This window comes from Canis aureus, chromosome X, assembly GCF_053574225.1.
Source record: "Canis aureus isolate CA01 chromosome X, VMU_Caureus_v.1.0, whole genome shotgun sequence".
In the NCBI taxonomy this organism is placed as follows: domain Eukaryota; kingdom Metazoa; phylum Chordata; class Mammalia; order Carnivora; family Canidae; genus Canis; species Canis aureus.
The window spans coordinates 40,643,595-40,659,688 of NC_135649.1; the positions used below are offsets into that span (position 1 = coordinate 40,643,595).

General features: G+C 46.2%; 1 protein-coding gene and 1 pseudogene across 10 annotated transcripts in view; one reads left to right on the forward strand and one right to left on the reverse strand.

The window, feature by feature from the left end:
• Positions 1 to 16,094, reverse strand: part of TMEM164 (transmembrane protein 164) — a 198,845-nt gene that overhangs the window by 13,865 nt on the left and 168,886 nt on the right. The window lies entirely within an intron of this gene.
• Positions 4,806 to 6,226, forward strand: LOC144308230 (DNA-directed RNA polymerase II subunit RPB4 pseudogene; annotated as a pseudogene).

A 16,094-nucleotide genomic window follows, 5' to 3' on the forward strand; every position in this document is an offset into this window, starting at 1 on the left:
GGAGGTCCCACCATCTTTATGCTATCCCTCATGGCTGCCACTTCCCTCCTTCAATTCCAGGGCCTGCCCTTCTAAGTATCCCTGGCATACACCTTTGACTCCACAGTGCCTCTCATGATTGGTGCCTCTCATGATTGTACTCATCTTGGGGAACAACAACAACAACAACAACCCAGCCCTGGTTAAATTTCAATCTGCTCGTCTTCCTTGCTTGCACCCACACAGCTGAACATGTCTGGAGAAAAACAACAGTGCTGACAGTTCTCACTTCAAATTCGTGATCACAGACCTCAAGTGCATCCTTCATGTTGCCAGGCAATCACACATTTCCTCTTGTCCATTTACTCTCTCAGGCAACGATTGATATTTTTCCTCTCTTCTCAAACCTCCAATACATCTATCCCAACCTCACTCTCAGAGGATAAATTTGCCTCCTGCTGCACTGAGAAAAAAGAGATCAGGCAAAAATTTTCGATGTTCTCATGATTGCCTGTATGGATCTAACAGTAACTGGCTGCTGTGCTCTGCCTTCACCACCCCCACCCCCACCCACTGCAAGGGATGAACTGCCCTGGAGCTCAGCCAAAGCCAGCCTTCCCATTTATATGCAGATCCCAACCCCTTTCACCTACTGCAAACACCTGACCTCATATCCCTTCAAAATGCCCTGCAAGATTTATTTATGCTTAAATCATCCAATATGGTAGCTACTGGTCACGTGGCTACTGAGGCCTCTAGAGGTGGCTAGTTCGAATTGACAAGAGCTATTTGTGTAAAACACTGCAATTCAAGGGATCTAAAATGTCCTGGTGATCGTTTTAGACTGGTTACATTGGAACTATAATATTTTGGATATACTGGGTTAAATAAGATAGAAGATACTGTATTAAAGCTAATTTCACCAGTTTCTTTTACCTTTTATGAATGTGGCTACTAGAAAGTTAGAAATCATATAAACAGCTCACAAATTTTTTTTGACAATACTTGTCCATACTCCCTGGCCACAATTCCTCTCTTCCCATTCTCTCTTAACCTGCTCTAAAATTCAGCCTCCACTCCTACCCCACCCCATTCTCGCCCTACTCACTCCACCAAAAACAGCTCCCTGCAAGGTCACAAATTACCTTTCCACTGCTGAATTCAATGGTCAATTCTCAGGCTTCATCCTAGGTGTACCCTTTCCTTCTGGAAACATTTTTCACCCAACTTCTGGATACCGCTCTTTGTTCTCCTGTTCCTCAGCCTACTTCTTCTCCATCTCCTCTAGCACCTCCTCCCCCTCTCCCTGACCTCTAAAACTGGTGAAGGGTCAGAGATGCAGAACTCAGAGATTTTCTCTTCTCTATATACTTTCATTCCCTAGGCAGTTTCGACCAATCTCATGGCTTTATTAGGATCTATGTCTCGATAACTCCAACATGCATATCTCAGCCTCCATCTCCAGGCTCACACAGCTCATAGCCTGCTAAATATCTGCACTGGAATACCCAAATGGGCATTTCACTTTCTTTTTTTAAGATTTTATTTATTTATTTGAGAGATCACAAGTAGGGGTAAGGGGTGGAGGGAGAGGCAGACTCTCTGCTGAGCAGGGAGCCTGATGTGGGGCTTGATTCCCAGGACCCTGGGATCATGACCTGAGCTGAAGGCAGACATATAACTGACTGAGCCACCCAGGCACCTGGCATCTCACTTTCATAAATCCAGCTTCTGACCTTAGTTCCTATGGTAGATCATTACAGATTGATCTCAAGCGAGTAGATCACTGGCTCCCAATATCCACATCTCTCCCACCCTGATTAGGCCACATGGCCCACCTGGCTCAGCCATGCATCTTGTTTTGACCAACAGGATATCATCAAAATAGATGCCATCAGAGGCTTGATAAGCATCTGTGCACTGGAGCATGCCCTCTTGGAATGCTGCCTTGAGACCCTTCATGCCATGAAAGGCCATGCTGATAGAGAGGCCCAGCCATCTCAACTGCTCCAGGTGAACCCAGGAAAGACCAGTAGAATATCTTAGTCAGCTTGGGCTACCATAACAAAATACCGTAACTGGGTGGCTTAAACAACAGACATTTATTTTTTCACAGTTCTGAAAGCTGTAAAGTCTAAGATCAAAAGGCACTGGCAGACTGGTGTCTGGGGAGAGCCCACTTCCTTTTTCACAGACAGCCACTTTTTTGTTGTATCCTCACAAGGAAGGACGGGCTAGGGAGCTCTCTGGCCTCTTCTTCTTAGAGCACCAATGCCATGCCTGAGGACCCCACCATCATGACCTAACTGAACGCTAACTACCTCACAAAGGCTCTACCTCCAAACACAATCACAATAGGAGTTAGGATTTCAACATATGAACTTAGACCTTATGAGGGCAGGGCACAAACATTCAGTCCATAACAAAGGAAGACTTAGTCCACCCATACACTTGTGAAAAACAGTAAGTCATTCGGTTTTGGGGAGTACCTCTTAATCCCTTTCACCAATTTTGCCCATCGCCCCAAGTCCTCTCCTCCCTGGCAACCAGTTTGTTCTCTGTTTCTGCTTGTTCATCTGTTTTGTTTTTTAGACTCTACATATAAACAGAATCAAAGGGTATTTGTCTTTTTTTTTTTTTTTTTTTACTTATTTCACCTAGCAAAATACCCTCTAGGTCCATCTGTGTTGTCACAAATGGCAAGGTCTCCTTTTTATGGCTGAGTAATATTCCATCGCGTGTGTGCATGCGTGTGTATCATGTCTTATTTATCCATTCATCTACACTGATTGACACTCGGCTTGCTTCCACACCTTAGCACCAGTCTGCATTCCCACCAAGTCTCCAAGGCTTCCGTTTTCTCCACATCCTCACCCAACACTTGCTGTTTCTTGTCTTTTTGATACTAACCATTCTGACAGGTGTGAGGTGATATGGCACTGTGGTTGGAATTTGCATTTCCCTGATGATGAGTGCTATTTAAGCACCTTTTCATGTGTCTGTTGGACATCTGGATGTCTTCTTGGGAAAAAACATCTATTTGGGTCTTCTGCCCATTTTTAATTGGATTACTTGGTCTTTTGGTGTTTGGCTGTGTAAGCTCTTTATACATTTTGGAAACTGACCCTTTATCAGATACATCATTTGCAGATATTTCCTCCCATTCAGTAGGCTGCCTTTTTGTCTTGTTGATGGTTGCCTTCAGGGTGCAGGAACTCTGTAGTTTGGTGTAGTCCAGTAATGCCATTGCTTTAAGCCACTATGTTTTGGGATGTTTGCTACTTCTACCCCCTACCCACTCACCCCCCAAATAAAAGCAATAAACAAGTACAAATCCCTCCTCCTAGTCTTCCTGATCTCAGTTAGTGGTCTTCCATCTAAGTCACTCAGGTCATAAACCTTCAAAAGTCATCCTTGACCCCTCCTTCTCTCACACCCTACATCTGATCCATCAGCAAATCCGGTTGGCTGTACCTTCAGCATGTATCCAGAACCCGACAATTCTTCTCTGGCTCTCCTGTCAATACCCCAACCACTAGCATCTCCTGCCTCAGTTATTACAGACATCACTTACAGATTTCCCTGCTTCTGTCCCTGTCCCCTGTGGTCTAATTTCAGCATACCAACTGGGTGGCCCCTTTAAAAATTTATTTGGATCATGTGAGTCCACAGCTCAAAGCCCTCCAATGACTTCCCATCTCCCTAAGAATAAAATGCCAAGTCCTTACTACAGTCTGTGAGGCCTTATATAATCTGCCCCCTCAACTATAGCATCTCTCTGACCTCATCTACAACTTAACCCCTTCCTTCCCATGGCTCTAGACACACTGACCTACTTGCTGTTCCTGGAATATTCTAGAAATGGTCCTGTGTCTAGGACCTGTATACTTGTTTGCTCTTCTTGGCATATTCCTCCTCCAGGTATCCAACGGCTCAGCCTCCTGCCTCCAAGCCTTTGCTCAGATGTCACATTCTCAGTGAGATCTTGCCTTCAAATGAGGCTCTGCAGCCTCTCCAACCATTCAGCATCCCTGTACCCCTGATTCTGCTTTACCTCTTCCTCTATGGCACTTAATATTATCTAACTTACTGTACACTTCACTTATTTCTTTACTGTTTCCTTCCACAAGAATGTCAACTCCATGAAAGCAAGGATATGTATCTATTTTGCTCACTGCTTTATCCTCAGCAAGTGCCTGACACAAAGTAGGGGTTTGATACATATCTGTAGAAGGAATGAAGTGAGTAGCCCAGTATGTTAGAGAACTTTCTACAGTTCAGTATCATTTGACTATCATGTAGGAGAGAGGGATAAACAAGAGATGGAAGCCAGCTCATGATGAGTGCTGTTTGCCACATTAGGTATTTTGCACTTCACAAATCATCTTGAGATCTCAGTAAAAAGTAGGTTCCAGTGCAGTACGTCTGGGGGTGGGGACATAGAGTCTGCATTTCTTTTTTTTTTTTAATTTTATTTATTTATGATAGTCACAGAGAGAGAGAGAGAGAGGCAGAGACATAGGCAGAGGGAGAAGCAGGCTCCATGCACCGGGAGCCCGACGTGGGATTCGATCCCGGGTCTCCAGGATCACGCCCTGGGCCAAAGGCAGGCGCCAAACCGCTGCGCCACCCAGGGATCCCGAGTCTGCATTTCTAACTGGCTCCCAGGTACTGCTGGCCCGCAGACCATATTTTGAAGCAAGGGGTAGAGCTCACAGTCTGGCTGTGGACAGAAGTAGAGCGAGGCTAGAGGCAGGGACACCAGTGTTGAGGCTGCTGTGGAAGAACAAGTCAGGGATGATCCAATCTAAACTAAAGCAGGAGGGATGGGAATGAATTTGAGACATGATCAGGAGATTGAATTGACAGCAGTTGGTCACCAATGGGATATGGAAGAGAAGGGGTGTGAAGGGCCAATGATTATCTGCAGATTTTTGGCCAGGGTAATAAGTGGATGGTGGTACCACTTGATGGGATGGGGAACATGAAAGCAGGTCTGGGTTTGGGAACAGGGAAGAAAATGATTAGTTTAGTTCCCAATAATGATGCCATCCTATCTTTGTGCCCTCTACATAAGACACCTCCATTTTGAGCTTCAGCAAGCCTTTGCTACCCAGAAGATAAGGCCCTAAGGTCATCCTAAAATGACCACAGATGTGTGATTTCCCATTCTTGCCACTGAGCACAGGCTCAAGTCAGGCTTCCCTTCATCTAGGCATTTGACCAAATGAACTGTACCTTCTAATCTTTTGAAATGTATAAGAGACTGTCCTGGGGTATATGCCCATGTGGAAGGTCCATCTGGTTGACCTCCTATCCCGATGGGCTAGAAAGCCCACTCAGGCCAGGCTTTACCTTCAAAGTGCCTAAGTGGGGGATCCCTGGATGGCTCAGCGGTTTAGCGCCTGCGTTTGGCCCAGGGCGTGGTCCTGGAGTCCCAGGATCAAGTCCCACATCGGGCTCCCTGCATGGAGCCTGCTTCTCCCTCTGCCCGTGTCTCTGCCTCTCTCTCTCTGTGTGTGTCTCTGCCTCTGTGTGTGTGTGTGTGTCTCATGAATAAATAAAAATAAAATCTTTTTAAAAAAGTGCTGGTGTTCTGCGACCCACGCGTGGACCCTGGCGCGGTGTGCCCGTGGCCGCTGGAGGTAGCGATCCGCGGGCGGGCGACGTCGAGGAGGATCCCTCACAGCTTATCTTTCCCAAAGAGTTTGAAACAGCGGAGACATTACTAAATTCAGTTCATATGCTTCTGGAGCATCGAAAGCAACAGAATGAGAGTGCAGAAGATGAACAGAAACGTTCTGAGGTCTTCATGAAAACTTTAAATTATACAGCCCGTTTCAGCCGTTTCAAAAACAGAGACCATTGCCAGTGTCTGTAGCTTGTTGCTCCAGAAGAAACTTCATAAGTTTGAGTTGGCCTGTTTGGCCAGCCTTTGCCCAGAGACTGCTGAGGAGTCAAAGGCACTGATACCAAGCCTGGAGGGGCGGTTTGAAGATGAGGAGCTACAGCAGATTCTTGATGATATCCAGACCAAGCGCAGCTTTCAATATTAGTCTCCAAATATCTCTCCACTGCTGAGGGAACTGTGTCCCAAGCCCATCACCACTGACCAGGTGTCTGGAGCTGACTTACACGGAAATACTATTGCAGAAGACAGTTGGGCTTCCTTTGGCTAGAACAACTCAGCTTGGTCTCAGTTTAGGTTGTTATTTTAGACTTAACTCCTAGGTAACCTGGCCTTCCCTCTGGGAGGGGGGAGGGGTGAGGTGGGGTGATGCGCACATAAGCTACACTAGTGACTACCTTCTACCACAGTTTTGGCACCTATGTTATTTTTAAATTGTTTTTGTTTAAAAAAATAAAAAGTAAAAAAGTGCCTAAGTGGGGGCTGACTGGCTAAGGTAACTTGAAGACCCACCTTCACCTCTGAGAATACCAGCCAGCCCTCTGCCAACAGCACACAGAGTGAGGGCCCTAAGCTGGCAAAGAAGCCACCAGGTAGGCCTGGCCTAGCAGATTCAGCACTGGAGTCCTGAGAGCCAGATCCCAGCTTCCACCCTCATCCATATAGGTGGATCGAAACCCCTCTCAGCAGCACTGTCCAGCCTGCAGGGAAATTTCAGGCCCTCTCTACCTTGCAGGAGCATTGTAGGAATAGAAAAGCCAAAGGAATATGGCAATACTCTACAGAAAAGCAGTATTTAAACAAAACACGCCACGGTGCCTCGCACAACCTATGTAGTTACTTGTCAGCCAGGTCTCTCGTGAGCTTTCAGGAAGTGGGGGGTAACTCTTAGATCATTTGAGCCAAGGAGGCCTAACCTTCAGCCTCTATCAGAATTCCTTAGGGGAGTGGTACTCAGATTTCAGCTGGCATCAGAACCCCTGGGAGGCCTTGTTACAAGGGAGCTTCCTGGGCCCCACCCCAGAGTTTCTGATTCAGTAGGTCTAGGGTGGGACCTAGAGTCAGTAGCCTGAGAATTTGTAATTCTAACAAGTTCCCCAGCTAGGCAGCGGTTGCTGCTGCTGGTCCTGGGACCACCCTTCAAGAGCCGCTGTCCTCAAGAATTTGTAGAAAATGCAGATTCCTGGGTCCCGCCCCAGCAACCTGAATCCAGGACAGAGGCCCCAATCTGGTCCCGTGTGAGAAACACTGCTTTCTGGAAGCGGCTACAATTACAGAGGGAAGTACTTGACTTAATCATCTGCTCCTACGAAGCACTCCTGAGCTACAATTCCTTCCTCTTCTATGGGGAAAATCCCACAGCCATCAGACATTCTCCAATCCACCCCCCTGCATAAACCTTAGCCCCTGGCCAATTTTTCAAATTCCCCAGCTCTTCCCTCACCCCATGAACCCTGCAGGAGCCTTTGGAATCTGCCGGAGCCCCTGAGCCTTTCCCCCTGCCATCACCTGGCCAACAAAGTGGAAGTGGGAAGCCAGAGAAAGAGAACTTTCCTGGCATCCTAAGGCCAGTTAGACAAGAGGGAGGATGAGCTAATGGGAAGGGGGGGGGGTGATGGAGGAGAAACAGGCAGAATGAGGTCAGTATGACCTTGGGGCCAGTTTGCAAGTCACTGGCCATAGTACTCTTGCTTTAACTATTGAAGAAATTAGCACACCGGCTGTATCCCAGCCCTCATCCTCCAGGGGGTAAGCTTAAAGTTTTTATACCCCAGTTTCCTGAAATGTCCCCATAGGGCATCTGATTTGCCTGTACTTCAAAATAACTTTCTTACCCTGTGTCAAGCCTGGGCATCCCCAGCTCCCCAATTCTGAAACAAGAGCTCCCTCTAGTGAAGTACGAAGGGTTTTCCAAGTAGCCAGGGCTTCTTCACCCTCCTGGAGCCAGGCAGAGATCTCCCTGGCAGCGTGGGGCACCAGTGAACCTCTCCGGAGAACAGTGTTTGGGATGCATAAAAGGCAAAAGTGTTACAAAAGAAGCCAGTAATAATAAAATGGAGTTACCAAGGAGCACCTGGGTGGCTCAGTCGGTTAGGCATCTGCCTTCAGCTCAGGTCATGATTCTGGGGTCCTGGGGTCCAGTTCTGCAATGGCTCATTGCTCAGCAGGGAGTCTACTTCTCTCTGAGCCCCTCACCTCCCTCTCATACTCTTTCTCCTCTCCCTCTCTCAAATAAATAATTAAAAATTTAAAAACCCAGAGTTATCAAGATAGGATAAACAGATCTGTAATCATAGTACTTGAGTTTCTTTACTAATACATTTAATGAGATCTAGCAGCGAGTCTAACCACTACCATGATTTCAAGGCAGTGATGAGCATACACAGTGTTCTGAGCTGTCTGCCACCACTGTAATGTGACAGGAAGCCATCTGTGATGGCTACTGACAACAAAGTCACAGGTATGGCTAATGCCACTGGTGCCTGTTGCCTATCTTCATGTGCTACATTTCTGGCTGAGGTTGGGGGGAAAACAAGATTTTTTCCCCACCCAATTTAATGGATCCTGTAATTCCTTATTTGTGGACCCCATGTTAAAGACCCCTGCCTAAATAAAACCACCACACCCACCTAACCAAACCAACCCACAGGGATGAAGAAAAGGAGAGGGAGTTCCCAGAGCCAAAAGTTGGGTCACCAACCTGTAGGTCTAAAAGCGGTGTGGGTGTGTTCTTCCGCCCATCCTGCAGCTGACTTCCCTCCAAATCATCCCACTGGAACCTCTGGAAACCTGGTCTCACAATCGGCAAGTTCTTCTATACCTGCCACCTCCACACAGAATGCCCCTGGTACTTCTCCAACCTACAGAGACCTGCCTCTCCCCTAGGACACTGCTTCTCCCTCTGGCTGCTCTGAGCAGAAGCTCTTTCTCCTCCTCCTCCTCCTCCTCCTGTGCTCCCTGAAAGCTTGTGTTGGAAAGGAGGGGAGGTATTGAAGATTACCCCTCTCATTATTGTTTCTGGATGCTTACTCTTCTTTCCTTCTTTCAAGCTTCACTGAGCTTACAGTCTCCCTCTTTACATCAGGCTTTTTCCTGCCCAGCACTGCTCTGGGGTGGTTTCCACATCTGTGCCAGGGGCCCACTTCTAATATCCTGACCTCATGGCCTCTTGAATGTTCTCAACTCCACACATCTGCACCTCTATGCCGCCTTCCTACCCACAACTGGCTTCAGGGAGCACCCCCAGCCACCCAGCCTCATTTATGTTCATCTGACCACAGCCTCCCATGGTGTCAGATGCCACATCCTCATTTCTACTGTGTGCACACCCATGCACCACCTGGTGACCTCTGATCCCTTGATTCCCACCCCCACGGACCTCCTCCTTGCTCTTCCTTCCACACCACCTTGGAACCCATGACCAATCCCTTGAATCTGCCCCCTCAAATCCCAGGTGGGCAGAGGGCACTCTTTATCCCTGTTGCCCCATACTTCTCCCTACCCCCGTTCTCACTAGCTCATCCCCAAGGGGTAGCCTGCTAAGAGTGATAACCTAAGAGAGAGCTCAGACCACATTTTAGGAGATTGGTAGGCAGAGTCCTGTCACATTACGGTGGTGACAGACAGCTCAGAACACTGTGTATGCTCATCACTGTCTTGAAATCATGGTAGTGGTTAGACTCGCTGCTAGATCTCATTAAATGTATTAGTAAAGAAACCCAAGTACTATAATTACAGATCTGTTTATCCTATCTTGATAACTCTGGGTTTTTAAATTTTAACCTTAGCAGACAGAAAGCATATGAGTACAAATTTATAAGGTGTGAATTACATGATGGGTACTACTCTAAGTGCTTTGCATACATGAACACACTTACTGCTTATCCACACCCTTTGAGGAAGTACTACTACTCTTATTTTATAGATGGAGAAACGGAAGCAGAGAGAAGTTAAGGGACTCAGTCAAGGTCACACAGCTAAGTAAGTGACAGAACTAGGTTTTGAAACCAGATTGGTCCCACTTCGTAATCGGCAGCATGCACTTTTCATTGTGCACATCTCAGAACTGTCTCATTGGCAGGTAGCCAGGCCTGTTCAAACTTCCTCTCAAGCTTCTCTGTTCCTTTGACTAGGTGGGAAAGAAGTTCAGGCCCAGTCTACAAATCTGACCACTTCAGATGGTTAGCGTCTGGAGCAGAAAGCTCACTTAGGTGTCAAGACCAAGCTTCAGGCTTTACCCCAGATAGCGAACGTAGCCCTGCCTATGCTGGAGGTGCTGGGTGTCTGAGAGGCTAATCAAAAAGTAAGCACTCTATTTCCCATTCTGTTACTGCTCCTTGGGTGATCTGCCCTTGGTTGGAAACCCAAAAGGAGGAAAGTGGGTGGCAGGGTTACCAAAGCTCTGTCCCAAACCCCAAACATCCCTCACTTTCTGGATCTTCCACACCATTGACCCTATTACTTACAAAGCCCCAATCTTAGATGGATACCTCAAGCCCGAGGTCCTGTGCCTCCATGCAGGCTGCTGAGTCCTCCTGGCAAAAATGGAGCAACTGTACAGACCAGTGTGGGGAAAGATGGGGGGAATCTGCTTCAGGGGGCCCCCCGCTGCACTAGCCACAAAACTTATAGAGCTACACTGTCAGATATGGTAGCTATAGCTGCTCAAGACACACAGCCTTTTCAATTTCAATGTAAATCCATTAAGCTGAAATCAAACAGAAAACTTCCTCGGTCCTACTTCCTGGGTTGCACTAGCCATGTGTCCTCTGCTCAGGGGCCACACAGAGCAGCGGTTACCATACCGAGCAGAGCTGATATAGACCATCTCCATGGTCACCGAGAATTCTATTGGGCAGTACGCCAACAGTCTAGACTTGTCTCCTTCTCCCACCTCCCTCAACACTCATTCCTCTTGCCGGTGCCCATCTCCATTCACTGCAAAGCCCATTCCTTCTCAGCAGGGGTCTGGCACCTATGAGTCCTCCACTCCCTTGGCTCCCTAGTACCTGCCATGTTCCCTCTCACTACTGGCCTTCATCATAGCACCTGAATGTGCCCAGCTTTGGGCAGAGAGGAAATGAGAGGAGGGGGAAAGTAAAGACAGGAAGAAGTGGAAGGGGGAGGAATCTCTCCCTTAGCTCTGTAACACTCTTCACCCCTCTTTCCTTAACAGCCTTCTCTTTCTCTCCCATCCCCATGTTGCCAAAGGCCTTACTTTGCCAGAACTCTGAAACAACGTGACGCTCCTGATCACTATGACTTGATGAACCTTTCTCCTGCCTTAGCTTCCAGGGCAACCAGCCACTCCTTCTACCACTCTGATGGTTCCTGTAATCTCCTTGTGCTCCTCCTCTTTTATCCACTAGTCACAGGCTGATGTTCCCCAAGGCCTTTTCTCCAAGTTCTGTTTCTTCCCCACAGACAAAGTTACCCTGGACGATCTCAGCCGCTCCCATGTCTGGATGTACCACCTCTATGGCAATGACACTGAAGTCAGCCTCCAGCCCAGACTCTCCTGAACAGCTCCAGAATATTCCATCTGACTGCCTCCTGGACATCTCAGCCTGATAGCCTAGAAGTGTCTCAAACTCAAGCGTAAAAACAAAAACAGAAACAACCTTCCTAAAACATGTTCCTTCCCTCTGTGGCCCTTCTCCATTAGGGCAACCTGTCTCTCCCAGCCACCTGGGTGGAAATCCTGGGGCCTCGTACTCTGTCCTCTCCCTCACTCCCATAGCATCTTAATTATAATGAATACTGTCAATTTAACTATTTAGGGTTCTTAATTTAAATTAAAATAACAATGATCTTAATTGTAGATCCTCATTTCCTGAAAAGATGAAAAAAATGATACTACTGTCACCTAGTGGCGAACTGATAAACCCTCAGGTGAAGCCCTTGGCAACACTCAAGGCATATATAGAAAGTGTAAAAAGAATGTTCAAGAGAGTGCTTTAGGCTGCCTAGGGAAGTCAGAGACAGCCCTGGAGTGGGGGCAGCATCTCTGAGCTAATGCTAAAGGAGGACGTGGAGTTTTCCAGGTTCCAGGCAGACAAGCTGTCATGTGCGTGGACACAGTGTTGGGGGCAGGTGGGCCAAATGTGTCAGGAGATTTGTTCACTTAGAAGGTAAAGTAATGGGAATTGAAATCTCAATGATGGGAAATGAGGTCAAAGAGCAAATGAGGATGGAACTGTAAACATTTTGAATGCCATGTAAAAGAAGTATGGTCTGTCTCCCAGACAGGATTTTTAAGCAGGGGAGCCAAATCTGATCGGATTTGTTCTTTCCTAGGTCATTCTGGAGCCTGGATGGAGGACAGACTGTGAGGAGACACAGGGGGCAATCAGGGCAGGGACATGAGAGAAAAAATGAAGTAGTCCTGGCAACGGAGGCTGAGAGCCTGGATTTGGGTGCGGGGGTGTGGAAACAGATAAGAAGGGCTGAAATTGCAAGCATTTTGAGAATCTGGATCACTGGAAAACTTCTGAACTGACTGGCATAGGGGATGAGGCAGAGGAAGGGATCCAGAAAGTTGCTGGCTAGGTTTTTGGCTTTGGCTGTGGGTGGGATGGTGGAGCCAGTCATAGAGGAAAGAGAAGAGGAGGAAAAAGAACCAGTTGGAAGAAGGGGTATGGAATTGAGAAGTCTGATTGTAGACATGTTTCCTTTGAAGGACCTGTGGTGTTTCTCAAGCCTGCAGTTAGATCTAGGGATGGACAACGCCAGGATCTCTGGGGCAGGCAGAGCAAAGGAGCCCAAAAACCACCAGCCACAGGAGGACAACCAGGAGACAGATGTGTCATGCAGAGCAGAGGAGAAACAAGCATCTAAAAAGAGGGATGCCAGCAACGTTAAACCCACTGACAAGCATACACTATGTAGGTACAAGGCTCTGTTGCTTCAGAATTGTGCAAGGAACAATCTGGACCTCAAGAGCCCACAGTCTAGCTGGAAGACAGATGTGTAATTAACAAGAGGCAGTATTACATATAAAAGTATATAACACCATGTGCCGGGCATCATTCTGCATATATACATATACGAGCTCATTGAAGCCTCATGGCTCCCCTATGAAATAGGTACTGTTCCTGTCCTCCTTTTACACATGAGAAAGCAGACTCAGAGAGGTTTATGGCACTAGCCCAAGCACCAGACTCAGGATTCCAACCCACAGTCTGTCAGAACACAGTGACTACATGGAGGAGCAGCATAGCGTGGGGGTGAAGCTCACCCACCTGGTTTCCAGTGTCAGGTGAAACTCTAGTGCACGGGCTAACCTTTGTAGTGCTGGGGACCCCTGGGTGGTCTGGGGCCTCATCAATCAGGATAAAGTTTTTAAGTAGACAAAATAAAAGACGTAGGATTACAAGAGAAAACAATAATACCTAAATGATCATTGAAATATTTTAAAAATTAAGGCTTTGAAATGTTTAAGTAATAATGATGTACAAACGGTGTTCTGAAATCCCTACAGCAGCTATAATAGGAGAAGAAATTGCAATTGACATGAACTGTGGATGGATGTCTACGATTTGCACCAAAGGAAACGCTGGATGGTTGGAGTCCATGACAAAAAAGACGTGATTTTTTTTTTCTCATTCAAGGTCATGGATCCCCTAAGTCTAGTGGGCTTACAGGGATTAATCGAGATCAAGATCATGTGAGTAAAACACTCACCCAGTGCCTACTTGGTGGAAAGTGCACAGTACGGGTCCCTGGGTAGCTCAGTAGTTGAGCACCTACCTTCAGCCCAGGGCGTGATCCTGGAGTCCGGGGATCGAGTCCTACATCGGGCTCCCTGCATGGAGCCTGCTTCTTCTGCCTATCTCTCTCCCTCTTTCTCTATGTGTCTCTCATGAAAAATAATTTTTTTAAGTGCACAATACATGTTAGCTTGTAAAATGTAGAAGGGGATAAGTAAAATGTGCGGTGTGTGGCTATATCACTCCTCATTCATTCAGCCCTGAAATATCAGGAGCAAAAGAACACCTCCCGTCCTCAGGCAGACAGGCACGTTGGCAGATGCGTGCACTGCATTATGAGAGGGATGGTGACAGAACAGTTCCAGGGCAACTGCCCAGAGAGGCTAACTGCCCAGGTGGAGTTTGGAAGACAGATGCTTTCCGGGTGTCCAAGCTGGAGAAGTGCATTCCCTGAAGAAGTCTTGCCATTTGCAGGGTGCCAAGGCATAAAAGTTGCACAGAAAATTCAGAGGACTCTAGGGCTTTTCATATAGCCTGAAGGCGGAGTACAAGTAAGGGAGGAGTATAAAGAGAAGAGGCTGGGGAAAGGGGTAGGATCAGGTCACACAGGGGCCTTTTGTGCCTCCTGGGAAAATGCACTGTGCTGGGGGGGCTGGAAATTCCCAAATAGGGAAATGTTGTGATCCTATTTGGGCTTTCCAACACAGCATTGGAAGCTACAGGGACAGGTTGTTGGGGGGAGATGGGGAGGCTGGAGGTAGGAAGACCACACAGAGCCAGCTGTCATGGTTGAGGTGAGAGAGGGGTAAGGCCCAGCCCAAGGTAGGAAGGATGATTGACTTAAGAAAAATTTAGGAGGTAAAGGCAGGAGAACATGGCGATCTCTCTGCACAGCAGCCAAGCATGATCTTTCCAACAAACACTATCATGCTGGGCTATTTGCTCAACCGTCTTGGGACAAATGAGAAACCATCCAGAAAAAAAGTTGGATCTTTATCTCACATTGTATACTGGGATAAATTCCAAGTGGATGCAAGATTTAAAGCTTTTTTTTTTTTTTTAAATGAAACTATTAACACAGGAGGGAGAAAATACGGGATATATTTTTGGTAGCCTCAGAGTGGAGATGGCCTTCCTAACCACAACTCAAAATTTAGAGGCCATATGATGAAAGCAAGATAATTTACATATAAATATAAGCATCTTACGTAAATAAATCATAAGCAAAGTTGAAAGACAAGTGAGAAAACGGGAAAATATCCACAGCTCAGATCACAATGGGTTAACTCCAAATATTTATATAGATATATATATATTATATAGAAATATATAGAATATATTTATATCACATATAAATATACAGAAATATAGATAAATATATAATATATATATTATATGTAAAGAGTTCCTAAGGACTCAATTTTGTTGAAAAAGGCAACGATGCAAGGAAAAGATGAGCATGTGAGAGGGACACAGAATTCAAGGAAGAAGAAATCCAATGCCAATCCAAACATGTAAAAGGATGCTCCCCTTCACCCAAAGTGAAGGAAATTCAAATTAAATCAGAATTGTGACACCATTATTTTTACCCATCAGACGGGCAAAAATAGATAAACGCTGGGAATACACTCTTTTGGTGAGGGTGTGTGGAAAAAGGCACTCTTAGCCACTGCCGGTGGGCATTTAAAATGGTATAATGTTTATGAGTTAGGAAACATCCATCAAAATTATGAACACATGTACTCTTTTGATTCAGCAATTCTACTTTGGGGGATTTATCATATTAGATACGCTTGTACATGTGCAAATCGGCATGGGAACAAGGTTGTGCAGGGCAGTGGTATTTATATTAACCAAAGATTCCAAACAACTTAAATATTTACTAATAGGAGATAGAACAAATAAATTATGGTGTACTGTCGTAATCCTGTGTTAACAGCAATGACCTCAGAACCATACCAGTGGGCTCAAATCCCAAGTCTTCCATTTAATAGCAGAGCCTCAGTTTCCTCATCTGTAAAAGGGACATAACAGCAACCCTGCCTAAGAGGACTATGGTGGGGGTGAAATGAATTCATGTGTGAGAAGAGCTTGAAACAATGTCTGGTACCTCCTGGTGCTATATAAAGTGTTGCCATTTCTATTAGACTGTATTTTGTCATCCATACAATGGAACACACGTGCTGCTGCACAAAAGAATGAGAAAACTTCCTATGGGCTTACCAGGAGAACTAAGAAGTACTGCTAGGCAAAAGAGTCATAACAAACAGTTGTGCAGTATGCTATTTGGGGATGTGTGTCTTACAGAGGAGGGAAATAAAATACTTTTTGAATTTATTTATACATGTAAGAAGAAACCCTGGGAGGATATGCAAAAAAACAAAATGGCAGTTACCTGTGGAGTTGTATGGGGCACTGTGTAGATGGGGGAAAGGGTAGGAAGGTGATCTGTCACAGAATAGTTTTCTGTATTTTACAGTTTGAATGATATAAATGAT